Source organism: Dryobates pubescens, chromosome Z (genome assembly GCF_014839835.1).
Source record: "Dryobates pubescens isolate bDryPub1 chromosome Z, bDryPub1.pri, whole genome shotgun sequence".
Classification (NCBI taxonomy): Eukaryota; Metazoa; Chordata; class Aves; order Piciformes; family Picidae; genus Dryobates; species Dryobates pubescens.
In genome coordinates this window covers 6,742,009-6,756,800 of record NC_071657.1, presented here as the reverse complement: position 1 = coordinate 6,756,800, position 14,792 = coordinate 6,742,009, and positions in this window count along the sequence as shown.

The following is a 14,792-nucleotide window of genomic DNA, read 5'->3' as shown; positions in this document are numbered from 1 at the left end:
TGGCCTGGCTAATGCCTTGGCTTTTGTCTTCCTGAAAGAGGGGGAACTTGTCCACATGCTGGGACAAGATTCAGTATCCGGGCATAATGTGCCTTCACCACATGGGGGTTGGTCTTTTCTCCCACACAACCTGTGACAGAATGGAGAGGACACAGTCTCAAGCTGTGCCAGGGGAGGTTTAGGCTGGATGTTAGGAAGAAATTCTTCACAGAAAGAGTGATTTGCCATTGGAATGGGCTGCCCAGGGAGGTGGTGGAGTCACCATCACTGGAGGTGTTTAGGAATAGACTGGACGAGGCACTTGGTGCCATGGTTTAGTTGATTAGATGGCGTTGGGTGATAGGTTGGACTTGATGATCTCAAAGGTCTTTTCTAACCTGGTTAATTCTGTATTCTGTATTCTATTCTGTGAGATCACTCTAAAATGGGGTAGGAGTGTTGGTCCTGACTGGGCAATGGTCCTCACTCCTGCATAGGTTTGGAACTAGATTTTCACATGGGGCAGTGTCACAGAAGTAAGACTGAAAACTGACTTGAAGAAAAAAAAAATACATTGGGCCAATTGAATGTTCTTCTTTTAGAAGACCTGGCACCTATTATTAGGAAAACAAATGGGTACCTATTTGCATTTCTGCAATAAGCATGATCCATGGTTTTATGAGGTAGCAGCAGAACCATTGTAATGGAGAAAGTAATAGCATTTTGACTGATAAGAGAGAGAGAAATATTAACAGAATAAGAACTGACAGGGAAGATTAAAAGAAAAGAATGTATATGGGAGTTATCCCAATGAATGAACCATGCAAAAATACTCTTAGCAACACACTCAATCAATAACCTTGAAAGCATGAAACTAAAATTGTTGTTACACAAGCTGAAGGGGGAAAAGATCCCAAAACATTATGAAGGAAGAGATAAAGGAGGACTTGAGGTAGAAACAAAGCTAAAGGAAGTAAAAAAATAATAATTTAATCATGATTTTTTTTAATAGCTTGAGAATACATTAAGTTAAATGTTTCTATAAAACAAAGGGAAATTAACCAGAGACTTCCTGAGTTCTACAGGAATCTACATAGAATGTGTTAGGAAATAATGAAGGAAGGATTTATTTCATGTTCAATAAAACTGAAATGCCCAGAAAAATAATTGACTTTAAAATGTAAAGGAATGAAACTATAGAAGTTATACAGAAATTGTCAAGTATATGATCAGTATGTTCACCTACGTTATACACACCAGTACTGTTTTGTTCAGCTCCATTTTCTCAGGTACAAGTGGACAATGAGCAGAATCAAAATAGAGGCAGAGAATACACAAATTTCAAAGTCAACAGCATAATTTTCTGAGGCTGCCTATGCAAGAGTCAGATCTACCAAATCATTTTGGTAGTCATAGGTAAAGACAGGGATCCTAATGGTTTTATAAGTGTGTAAAATCAGGCTGAGTGCCTGATAGGCTGTAACAGTGAACTATATTGTCCATGCAGTCTGGCTCCAAGTGTTGAAACTGAAGCAAAATCTGCACACACCCATGCTGTGGATTGGCTTTTCCCCTCCAAATCCCTTTGCTGTCCAGAAGACAAATACACTGTTGTTGCAGGCTGATAGCAAAAGCTTCATAACAAGAGTTTATGGTTTTGTTAGAGAAAGCCTTAGTTTCCCAACCTGCTGAAAGTGCCCAAGGCTTCTCATGACTTGCAGCTATGCTGCCTGGTGGAGTGGATACCTTGCCATTTCTACCAACCTTATAAACATTTCAAAATTAGAAAAATTAGTGTTAAAGTACTGTTCCATAAACAACTTTTTGACAGCAGTCATGGTATAAACTGTCATTGCTTCTCCCTGCTAGCTTGTCTCACCACTGTAATAATACCAGAATAATAATAATAATACCAGAACATAATAATAATAATAATAATAATAATACCAGAACAAGAGGACACAGTCTCAGGCTGCACCAGGGGAGGTTCAGGCTAGATGTTAGGAAAAAGTTCTATACAGAAAGAGTGATTGCCCATTGGAATGGGCTGCCTGGGGAGGTGGTGGAGTCGCCATCACTGGAGGTTTTCAGGAGAAGACTTGATGGGGTGCTTGGTGCCGTGGGTTAGTTGTTTGGGTGGTGTTGGATTGGTTGATGGGTTGGATGCGATGATCTTGAAGGTCTCTTCCAACCTGGTTTATTCTATGTATTCTATGTAATTCATGCTTTGTGTTGAAGCAAGAGTTTTGCCAGTGGTAGATGAACTTCATTCAGTATTCAAGAGCTATTGACTCTGGGGAAGTAACAGGGAGGGAGGGCTGTGACTTCTTAAACCTGTTTACATCATACACAGGAACCATCTGCAGATTCAAGGAAGAGCCCATGTACAACATAGACCCTGATTTACCTCTTTTCTTTCCATTCTTTACATATTCCCTATCTTTTCTCTCTGACACACTCTTTGTACAGCTGCAGTGAGGGCCAAGTCAAGAAAAAGCTTTTTCTGAAGCTGTAACAAAACAAAACAAAACAAAACATGCCCTCTCCCATATCACCCCTAGGGTGGGTTTTTTTGGTGCAAGGAGATGTACAACTAATTGGTAAAGCTGAATGGGTGACTGTTACAGCTCAATGTTAAGGTAGAAATACTGAAAGAAAGGTGACAGTGAGGAAGAGGTCAGTGGAAGAAGAGAGAAAGTGACACCTTAAACCACTAATGGTGGTGTCAGTTGCAGTGTCAACCTACAGCCTCATTTAATACCTAGGTAGAGCAGGCCACATTAATTTGAGCAACAGGAGCTTTTGGGGTAAGTCAGGTTATGAGTGTACACATCCAAAATGAAAGCATTAACTGTGAAATCTCTGCAGGAAAGACCATGGTTAAGTGCATGGAGCAAAAGAACAGAGAGTACAGCAAGATGTAGAAATGGAGAAGTAAAGAGGGTTTTTTCCTTCTCCCCGCCTTTGAAATACAAAACGCTATGCATTTTGCAGCTGCTCAAATGAGCAGCTAAAATGCACTTGTGAAAATTACTTTTCCTTATTTTATTTTGCACATTATAAATTCTGTCAGAATACCAAGATCCTGGCACATCCAGACACTTTACTATTGCAGTGACATCCTTTGTTTAATGCTTCAAACATGCAGCATCATTTCGCTCTTTCTAAAGTCCTCTTTCTCTGTCTGCTACTGCAGCTAATGTCTTCCAGATAAGAGCTTCTGCCTTGGGCTGGCTCTCTAATAGAGGAGAGCCAACCATGAAAAGCACAAAGTTCAATCCTACAGAAATGTAGTGAAAGATAATGTTAAAGGCTTTCTTTCCTGGTAGCTTTTATAAATAGATGATTTTAGGGCTACATTAGACCAAAAAATGTACCACACATGCAGCTACATCCATCATTTAATATTCAGAACCCAGAATTAACCAGGTTGGAAAAGACCTTTGAGATAATCGAGTCCAACCTATCACCCAACACCATCTAATCAACTAAACCATGGCACCAAGTGCCTCATCCAGTCTTATTTTAAACACTTCCAGTGATGGTGACTCTACCACCTCCCTGGGCAGCCCATTCCAATGGCCAATCACTCTTTCTATGAAGAACTTCTTCCTAACATCCAGACTAAACCTCCCCTGGCACAGCTTGAGACTGTGTCCTCTTGTTCTGTCACAGGTTGTCAGGGAGAAGAGACAGGGAAGAAGCCAAACAAGGTGATGTGTGAAGGTACACCTGTGGACAGATAGAGGACAGGTTTACTATCACAAGTGCAGAAGTGGGCTAGAAAACAATAGTTGAGATAATGAATAATATTTATGACAGGTGGAAAAAAGTGAATCACCAAGCACTGTATTGCCAGGAAAGCAAATTGTTCTTATGTCACCAGGATGCTCTTGCACGTAAGCACCGAAGCAGAGGCTCTCACAGCCACTGGCAAAGCCCCCCAACACAGAAGTGTCTCCTTCGAGTAGCTGACCCCACCTTGGGAGAACGTAATTTTACAGCTCAGATAGGAAGGTATTGAGAAAACCATTTTCAACGAAGATAGTTTGACTGAAGTGAAGAATAGTTTATAAAGTTGCAGAGTTAATAACATTGTTCATAACATGATGCCACTGCAGCATGGAATGATGAGAATATTGTTTAGCAATCATTTTTTAGGAATCAGATGGGAAAACTGGAAGCTCAAGGAGTAAATTCAGACTTCTGGTAAAGCGTAGTAGGAGTGATGACTAAACAGACAATGATAATTTAATGCTGAAAGGATCTGACTTTGAGTTTTCAAGCTAGGAAATTATATGAATTCTCGACTTTTTAATATATTTTCTTTATTTAGTAGTTCTCTAAGGGAGGCCCTTTTATAACTGCCTGATTTTCTAGGTGTCTTTATAGATGGGGACAGAAGTGAGCTGCCAAACACAGTCTCACTATAGTGTACAGGGCATGCTGTGTGAATTTCTTATGGACCAACAAAGTCCTGGTAATACAAACCGTTAGACTGGTCTCAGTCTAAAAGACATAGGATGAAAAAGGCATTGAAATGAAAACCCACTACAGTCAAGGCCTCCAAGTTGCCCCTAATAAGATCCTCACAATCTTTTCTTCACCGCTGACAGATCCAGACTGCCCAGACAGGACTTCACAATAACTTGCCCAACCATGAATGTGAATTACTGATAGCAGAGAAGCACAGATGTCATCCTGGCTGCATGCTCTCACCTCAGTGCTTGCTCCCTTTCCCTGACCCTCAGGGCATACAAAGAGAGTTCTAGAATATCTCAGGTTGGAAGAGACCCATAAGGAGGATCACTGAGTCCAACTCCCCTCTCACTGCAGAGCTAACTAAATTTAAGCCATATCACTGACAGCAATGTCCAGACACTTCTTGAACTCGGACAGGCTTGGTGCCATGACCACTTCTGCAACGCACCTCTTCCACCTGTTACTGCAACTGACCACCCTCTCACACCCTCTCAGTGAAGAACCTTTTCCTAAGGGCCACTCAGATCTTCCCCTGAATTTCATTTTCTCATGTCCTGTCACTGCTCACCAGAGAGTGGCGATCAACACCTCTGCCTCTAGGCCCTCTTGGAGGAAGCTGTAGACTGTGATGTGGTCACATCTCAATCTTGGCGCTGAACAAATTAAGTGACCTCAGCCAGTCCTCGCAAGCTTTGTCCTCGAAGCATGTCACCATTTTGGTCATCCTCCTCTGATCACATTCTAATAGCCTGATGTCCTTTATATGTTGAGGTGCCCAAAACTGCACAAAGGACTTGAAGTGGGGCCAGTGCAATGCAGAGTGGGAGAGTCACCTTCCCTGACCAGCCAGCTATGCTATACACTTTAGATGATTGGCTCTTTTGGTTGCTAGGGCACAATGCTGACTCACATTCAGGTGCCATCAACTCAAGCCCCCAGACCTTGACTTCAGCAAGGCTTTTGATACTGATTGCCATAACATCCTCATAGAAAAGCTCGGGAAGTGCGACACAGACAGCTGGTCCATGAGGTGGATTGCAAACTGGCTCCACAACAGAGTTCAGAGGGTTGCCATCAGTGGCACAGAGTCATCTTGGAGGCTTGTGGCCAGTGGTGTTCCCCAGGGATCAGTACTGATTGCAGTTTTGTTCAATGCCTTTATCAATGCCCTGGATGAAGAGATTGAAAGTACCCTCAGCAAGTTCACTGGTGACACAAAACTGGGGGTTGGCTGACACCCCTCAGGCTGTGCAGCCCTCCAGTGAGATCTGGACAGGCTGAGAGCTGGGTGAACGTGAACTTCATGAAGTTCAATAAGGACAAGTACAGGGTCCTGCATCTGGGAGGAAAAACAGGCATCAATACAGGTTAGGGGCTGCCCTACTGGAAAGCAGCTCCATGGAGGAAGACCTTGGAGTGCTGGTGCACAGAAAGTTCTGCATGGGTCAGCAAGGTGCCCTTACGGCCAGGAGATCCAATGGCATCCTGGGATGCATCAAGGAAAGTGTGTCCAGCAGGTCTAGGGTGGTTCCTCTCCCCCTCTACTATGCCTTGTTGAGACCACACCTGGAGTATTGTGTCCAGTTTTGGGCTCCCCAGTTCAAGAGAGAGAACTGCTGGAAAGAATGCAGTGGAGAGGTACAAGGATTGTTAGGGGACTTGAGCATCTGCCCTGTGAAGAGAGACTGAGAGCCTTGGGGCTGTTTAGTCTTGAGAAGACTGAGAGGGGTTCTGATCAATGTCTATCAATATCTGAGGGGTGGGTGTCAAGTGGAGGGGGCCAAACTCATTTGTATTCAGCAGATGTCTCTTTGGAAAACAAAGTGCTTGTTACATCTGGACCACTGCTTAAAGGCAATTTTCCCTCATAATAAACATTTGTCAGTGATTTGACAGTCTTTGCCTTTTATTGTCCTGCTTTCTTTCTTTTATTTCCCCCCCTCCTCCTAGAGGACTTGCTTGATCACAAACTCCTAGAAACGTTGGTGTATGTTCACTGTTCCACTGCTGGTGAAGCCAGTGAACCTCTGCACTCACACAGCCAAGGGCTCACACAGAGAATGCATTTCCCCATTTTGAGCCTCTTTTTGCCTTACAGCAGAAAGTGACTTGCTGCCTTTTGCCAATGCTTTTTTGATCTCTCTGAGGCTTTCTGCCTCTTCTGTGTCTGTTTATGTTCCTTGTCATTCATATTCTGTCAGTGTTTGTTCAAATTGTTCCCCTGCAGGACCTGTCATCTGTTCTGCAGAGGATGTGCACTCTTCCCTTAAGTGGCAAGTTAATTTGTTTTTAAAAAAGAAGAGTGTTTATATATGGACAATTACAGCAGAAATGTAAATGGACTACTCTTTGTGTTTTAAAGAGAGATGAATGGATTAAGAATGAATCCCTTGCTATTTTCCATAGAGACCTGATAACAGCCTTCCAGTACCTGAAGGAGGCTTACAAGAAGGCTGCCAAGGGACTGTTTACAAAGGCCTGCAGTGATAGGATGAGGGACAATGGTTTGAAACTAGAGAATAGATTGGATGGTAGAACACGTTCTTTACCATGAGGCTGATGGAACTCTGGAACAAGTTGCCCAGGGAGGTAGTTAAGGCCCCATCCCTGGAGATGTTCATCAGTCTTGACAAGGCTCTGAGCAACCTGCTGTAGTAGATGATGTCCCAGCTTAATATGGAGGAGTTGGACTAGATGACCTTTGGAGATCCCTTCCAATCCAAACTATTCCATGATTCTATAACTTAAAATTAAAATAATTATAAAATAATATTTTTTAAAAAATAATAATAATTTTAAAAATGGGGGAAAAAAAACAAACCACCCCACCACAAACACAGTGTTAACAGTTCTCAAATAGAAAAGGCATCTTTCTTTGGCCTCTGCACTTTTTAACTCTGTAGGAATCAAGGTGCCTGACATTTATTTTCCTTAAAAGTGCCAGAAGATCCCTTTTTAAGGGCAAGAATAAAGGATGGAATTTGCTCTCCCCTAAAACTTTCCACTTCTCTCCTCCCTTCTCCCATTCCTCCTTTGGTTTTGCTGACAGTCAATGCTTTTAGGTATATTTTCCCACTCTGCAGGGAGATAAAACATAAGAATTTGTTTTCACACAGAGAAATACAGATGACTAAAATCTAAATAACAGATGAGTTACATGTGGCAGCACAATATATAGTGTGAAATTGTGAGTAATTTTCATTCTACTTTTGTTTGTTTGTTTGTTTTGTTTTGTTTTTTAATGGAGAAGAGGAGGAGAAGTGGAGGAGAGAGAGGTCCTGAAACACTGTGGAGCAAAGGGACGAATATCTGACTTCCTTCAAGAGATACTGACATGGAGTGCTCAGCCATTATCATTTTAGGAACAGGGCTGTTGCTAAGCAACATTTCACATAATCTTGCTCAGCTTTTGTATCTGAAGAAAATTGAGGCAAGGAAAAGTTTGGAAAGCTAATGAGGAAAAAATAGCTTCAGTGCAGAACAATCAATGGTGCACCTGACCAGAAAATAAACTATTAATGGGGACAGAGATACCAAAGCTACTTATAGATACTTAAAAGCAAATTTATTATTACCAGGTATGTTTAATTGGTTTCACACTGGTTTCCCTATATCTCTCTGTGTTTTAAGGAAGGCAGCACTGCCTCCTTGGCTCTGATTGCTGTAACATGCACAAACCTCCCTGCTCAGTAAGTTTTAACAGTAGAGTAAATAAAAGTATTTCTTTTCCTTTATATGATTTAAGTATTCAATAAACTCCACACAGCCTGCAGAAGCACTGAGAAAATGAGTGCTATCACTTTGCAATTTTGCATGGGTGCCTACAATAAAAGCTTAAAGCAGGGAATAATTCCCAGATACCTTTTAAAGTCAATAACCATGTATTGACTTAAATACATACTGCTGTGTCCGGTGTACTATGTACACTGTGTCTGCCAAAGTACATGGAGTCACCATATTATTTTCCTCTTCTTCTTTAATTCAGTGATAACAGTATCGAGCCTGATACTCTATCATCATATTACTCTTACTCAGGTGTAATAATCTAAAGAATCCAGCCTGGCATAGTACAAAAGCAGGAAACGTGTTTTTGTGTTGTGAAAAATCACAGGTCAGATGAGTGACTGCAGTTATTAGCGCTATCAATTGTAACTGTAATGTCAGCTCCTGGTGTTTTTTATTGATCTTACAGTGAGAGTAGTGTTTTAGATGCTACTCAGATGGCTATATTCTTTCTGCTGACTTACATCAGTTACTATAGCAGAGTAAATGTGACACCGGAATAGTAAGTGCAGCTTGACAGTCTGACAGGAAAGAGCTTTCCTCTTAAAAAGACCAAACATAATTCATAATGTTGAGGAAGGCAAAACCAGGGAACAAAATTGATCCAGGGAATCATACTTAAGCACACATTGACACAAAATCTCTACCAAGCTTTAGCAGACAAATTGATTAAAAAACCCACAGGAAAATAAACATTAGTGGTCATTAATCATTATTCTAAGTTTATTAAAGAAGAAATAAAGAAAAAAATGAGGCCGGACACAGGCACACAGTAATTCCATTAGTTATGAACATTCTTAGGTCTTCCTGTGTAGAAGATTTCAGCAGAGATTAAACTTTTTCTTTCATAAAGACTTGCTTTTGGGAAAAAAAAAATAACCAAGAATCTTACTCCCCAACCCAAGAGATGTTCCCACTTCACAGTACAGATTTTAAGTCTTTAAGGTTGATGGACATGTTCTACCCTACTTTCTCAGAAGAAATAATTGATGGAAGAGTCTTGGGATAGAAGTGATCATTGAGACTGCTGACTTGCAATCAATCTGATTTCTCAGATTTGTCATGAGCCTCCCTGTCTGTGCAACCAAGTCCAAGACATCTTACTAAATGGATAAGCCATCAGTATACTATAAACAATTCGGTATCAGATTAAAGTGATGATAACAAAAACAGTAGTCTCATTTGCTATCAGCTGCATGGCAAAATCCATCACTCTGTGGCACAGAAGGGTGCTTTTTCTTGCTGTTCTCTGTTAATCTTTGTTCAGTCTGATTCCCGTTGTTAGTGGCTTGCTGGCAAGGATGGACAGAATGAGAAAGACTTGTGTTGTAAAGTTGAGTGATGGGATCCCATCAAAATGTTCATTGCTGAACATTTTACATTCCTTTTTTCTCAAAAGTGGAAAGTATATTTTCATCACGGCTTTCCAAATGTAAAACATCTGTGGCTGTCATCCTTTTCTTTTCTCAGCACCTTCATGAGATTGCTTGGCTAGTTTTAACTCATGAAAACGTGCTCTGCTTCTCTGTATATACCAGCATATGATTTTCCTCAACTTGAAGGTTTTCTTGGTTTGACTGTGTAACACAGTATTCCAGGATAGATTCTAAAGTACCTTATCTCAAAATTAAACTCAGATTTCCTTTTAGGTTTATCAACATTTAGTAGGAGTTGAAATCTCACGTTTATCTTTTTGTTCTTACTCTGTATGCAAAGCTATTCTGACATCATAGCTTCTTTGTGGTACAATCCTTAAATAGAATCTTTAGCCTTTGTTATAGAAGGCATCATCTCTTCTTAATTGCTTTTGTAGAGGAGTTTATTATCTCGTTTTGATAGCGGAATTGTTAAACCACTGCTAGATTACTAATTCTTTGCCTTATTTAATTTCTACACTTTATGATAAAAGTGGTTACTTAAAGAAGTTGTTTAATTCACTCTGATATATTTGTGTAGCTCATAGCTACTAAAGAAAAAAAAAAGAATAGCTGCTCATGGGAATCACATGTTATTTTATCAGGGAGCTTCTTTATGGTAGGTTGACCCTTGCTGTACAACTCAACCTGCACAATGTAAGTTCCATTTTCTCAGCGAGTATCACAATCTGACCAACTGTGCAACAAAATACTCTGTCAGAGTAAGAAAACAGGATTGAAACTCATCCTTATGCTGAACTACTTACTCTGAAATGCAAACGAACTGCAGCAATTATCAGTGTTTATATCTAAGGGACAGGTCTCAAAACATGTGATTTTGGGGAACAGAAGGGTTGGTAGCAGACATGCACCACTGGCAATAAGCCTCATTTTACCTCAGAAACCAAAGAATATTAGCGTTCAGTAGAGTAACACAGGCCTGACAAGGCACAGGGGCAGTTAGTAAGTGCTCACTTTTTGTTAGCAAGACTTCACAGTATCTCACCAGGCCTGGTCAAATAAAAGCTATGTTGGTTGTTTCTCCTGTCTTATTCAGGTGTCCCTCTTGGTTTAATGATAGATTTTTTTTTTTTTTCCTTTTTCTAGTGGGTGCTGTGGTCAGGGACAATTATGGTTGTAACTCGTAGCAAAAACTCCCTAAAAAAGTCAGTGTCGACCCAGAGTGAGGAAGAACACAAGCAGGTAGCTGTCCAGGTATCTGGCTGTAGAGAGTGCTGGAGCCTGGCTCTTGAGATGCAAAGTAGTAGGGGTAACTCTTGCATAAGGTGTGAGCAGATTGACTACCTACTTAATCTGGTGGCCACACTAAAGGATGAGGTTGCTAGTCTTAAAAGTGTAAGGGAATGTAGGGAAGAGGTGAACATGAAGAGGAAAGAGATAAACCAGAGGGGGAAAGATATGAACAAGAGTAAGCAGGCCCTGCAGGCTCCCACAGCAGAGGCTGGTTACCCAAAAAGCAGAGGGCAATGGACACAGGTTCCTCTCAAAAGACACAAGGTTAAACCTCCTTGCCTTCCCACACCTTCCCCGCTGCTCTTGACAAACAGGTATGGGACACTGGAGATCAAGGGTGAGGTGGTCCTGTTGCCAGAGGACACTCCATCTGGGGTTCTCCCTGAGGCTAAAGAGCCTAAGGGTAAACAACCTAAGGTTAAACGACCTAAGGCAAAACAGCCTAAGGTTAAACAACCCTCCCCTGGCATCAGGACCTGCTCCCTCAAAAAAAAGAGGAGGGTAATTGTTATTGGCGATTCACTTCTGAGGGGAATGGAGGGCCCCATTTGTCGGCCAGACCCATCTCATAGGGAACTCTGTTGTCTCCCTGGAGCCCAAATTAATGATGTTACCAGAAGGCTACCCAGGCTGGTACAGCCTTCTGACTATTATCCTTTGCTACTTATGCAGATAGGGAATGATGATGTTGTAGTCAGAACTCCCAGGGCTATCAAAAATGATTTCAGGGCCCTGGGAGATCTGGTTGAGGGGTCAGGTGCTCAAATAATTTTTTCCTCAATACCCTTAGTTGCAGGAGGGAATACCACAAGGAACAGGACAGCAGCCATAATCAACAAGTGGCTTAGAGGCTGGTGCAGACAAAAGAATTTTGGGTTTTTTGATCTTGGTAAAATTTCTACTGCACCAGGCCACCTGGCAACAGATGGAGTACATCTGTCCCAGAGAAGGGGAAAGGTCACAGTATATGAGAATGGCCTGTCCCCCAAAGGTGAAAAGATTCTGGGGAGGGAACTGGCAGCTCTCATCGACAGGGCTTTAAACTAGTTTCGAAGGGGGAAGGGGCTGAAACTAGTCCCCTCAGGCAAGAGTCTGGGGGCAGTAAGCTAGGGTCAGAGGCCAAACCAGCAGCCCAGCTGAGGTGCATGTACACTAATGCATGAAGCATGGGAAACAAACAAGAGGAGCTGGAAGCCTTGTTGCAGCAGGAAAGTTGTGACGTAGTTGCCATCACGGAGACGTGGTGGGATAGCTCACATGACTGGAGCGCTGCAATTGATGGCTACAGGCTTTTCAGGAGAGATAGACAAGGAAGAAGGGGTGGAGGGGTGGCCATGTACATCAGGGAGGCACTAGATGCCATTGAGCTAGAGATTAGGGACGATCAGGTTGAATGCTTGTGGGTAAGAATTAGAGGGAAGACCGGTAGGGCAGACATCCTGGTTGGAGTCTGTTATAGACCACCCAACCAGGAGGATGATGTCGACGAAGCATTCTATAGACAGCTTAAGGCTGTCTCAAGATCTCCTGACCTTGTCCTTATGGGCGACTTCAACCTGCCTGACATCTGCTGGGATCTCAACACAGCAGAGAGGAGGCAGTCTAGGAGGTTCTTAGACTGCATGGAGGACAGCTTCTTATCCCAGGTGCTGCGTGAGCCTACCAGGGGCAAGGCTTTGCTTGACCTCCTCTTCACCAACAGGGAAGGGCTGGTGGGTGATGTGGTGGTCGGAGGCTGTTTAGGGGCCAGTGACCATGAAATAATAGAATTTTCGGTATTTGGTCAAACTAAGAGGGGCAGCAAGAAGACCTCCACTCTGGACTTCCGGAGGGCGGACTTCAGGTTGCTCAAGGAACTAATTCAGAGGGTTCCTTGGGAGAAAGCCCTTAAAAATAAAGGGGTCCAGGAGGACTGGACCTGCTTCAAGAAAGAACTGATGAAGGCTCAGGGGCAGGCTGTGCCAATGTGCCGGAAGAGGAGCCGCTGGGGCAGACGGCCAGCCTGGCTGTGTAATGAACTTTTAATAGAACTAAGGGAAAAAAAGAGGGTGTATAATCTTTGGAAGAAAGGTGAGGCAACCCATGGGATGTTTAAAGAGGTTGCTAGGGCATGTAGAAGGAAAATTAGAGAGGCAAAAGCACATTTGGAACTCAAACTGGCCTCTGATGTGAAGGACAACAAAAAGTCCTTCTAGAAATATATTAATGGCAAGAGGAAGGGCAGGGACAACCACCACTCCTTGGTGGACATGGAGGGAAATGTTGCATCACAGGATGAGGAAAAGGCAGAGGTACTTAACACCTTCTTTACCTCAATTTTTACTAGCGGGAAAGAACGTCTACCAGACAGCTGGCCTGCAGAGCTGGCAGAAGGAGCCAGGGAGCTGCATGGTTTCCCTGTGTTCCATGAGCAAGTGATAGGAGCTCTCCTCAGCAGCTTAGACCCCCACAAGTCCATGGGACCAGATGGGATCCATCCTAGGGTGCTGAGAGAGCTGGCAGATGAGCTGGCCAAGCCACTCTCCATTATTTTTCATCAGTCCTGGCTCACTGGAGAGATCCCAGATGACTGGAAGCTGGCCAACGTGGTACCCATCCACAAGAAGGGCCGGTTGGATGAGCCAGGGAATTACAGGCCTGTCAGCCTGACCTCAGTGCCAGGCAAGATTATGGAACAGGTCATCCTGAGTGCAATCACGCAACACTTAGAGGATGGCCAAGGGATCAGGCCCAGCCAGCATGGGTTTAGGAAGGGCAGGTCCTGCCTGACCAACCTGATCTCCTTCTATGATCAGGTGACCCGCCTGGTGGATGTGGGGAGGCCTGTGGATGTAGTCTACCTGGACCTCAGCAAGGCCTTTGACACCGTCCCCCACAGCAAACTCCTGGCCAAGCTGTCAGCCCATGGCTTGGATGGGAGCACACTGCGATGGGTTAGGAACTGGCTGAAGGGCCGAGCCCAGAGAGTGGTAGTGAATGGTGCCACATCCAGCTGGCAGCCAGTCACCAGTGGTGTGCCCCAGGGATCAGTACTGGGCCCCATGCTCTTTAACATCTTTATTGATGATCTGGACGAGGGCATCGAGTCCATCATCAGTAAATTTGCTGACGACACCAAGCTGGGCGCAGGAGTTGATCTGCTGGAGGGTAGAGAGGCTCTGCAGAGGGACCTCGACAGGCTGGGCAGATGGGCAGAGTCCAACGGCATGAGATTGAACACATCCAAGTGCCGGGTTCTGCACATTGGCCACAGCAACCCCATGCAGAGCTACAGGCTGGGGTCAGAGTGGCTGGAGAGCAGTCAGGCTGAGAGGGACCTGGGGGTGCTGGTCGACGGTAGACTGAACATGAGCCTGCAGTGTGCCCAGGCAGCTAAGAGGGCCAATGGCATCCTGGCCTGCATCAGGAACAGTGTGGCCAGCAGGAGCAGGGAGGTCATTCTGCCCCTGTACACTGCACTGGTTAGGCCGCACCTCGAGTACTGTGTCCAGTTCTGGGCCCCTCAGTTTAGGAAGGATGTTGACTTGCTGGAACGAGTCCAGAGAAGAGCAACAAAGTTGGTGAGGGGTTTGGAACATAAGCCCTACGAGGAGAGGCTGAGGGAGCTGGGGTTGCTTAGCCTGGAGAAGAGGAGACTCAGGGGTGACCTTATTACTCTCTACAACTACCTGAAGGGAGGTTGTAGACAGACGGATGTTGGTCTCTTCTCCCAGGCAAGCAGTACCAGAACAAGAGGACACAGTCTCAGGCTGCGCCAGGGGAGGTTCAGGCTGGATGTTAGAAAAAAGTTCTATACAGAAAGAGTGATTGCACATTGGAATGGGCTGCCTGGGGAGGTGGTGGAGTCGCCATCACTGGAGGTTTTTAGGAGAAGACTTG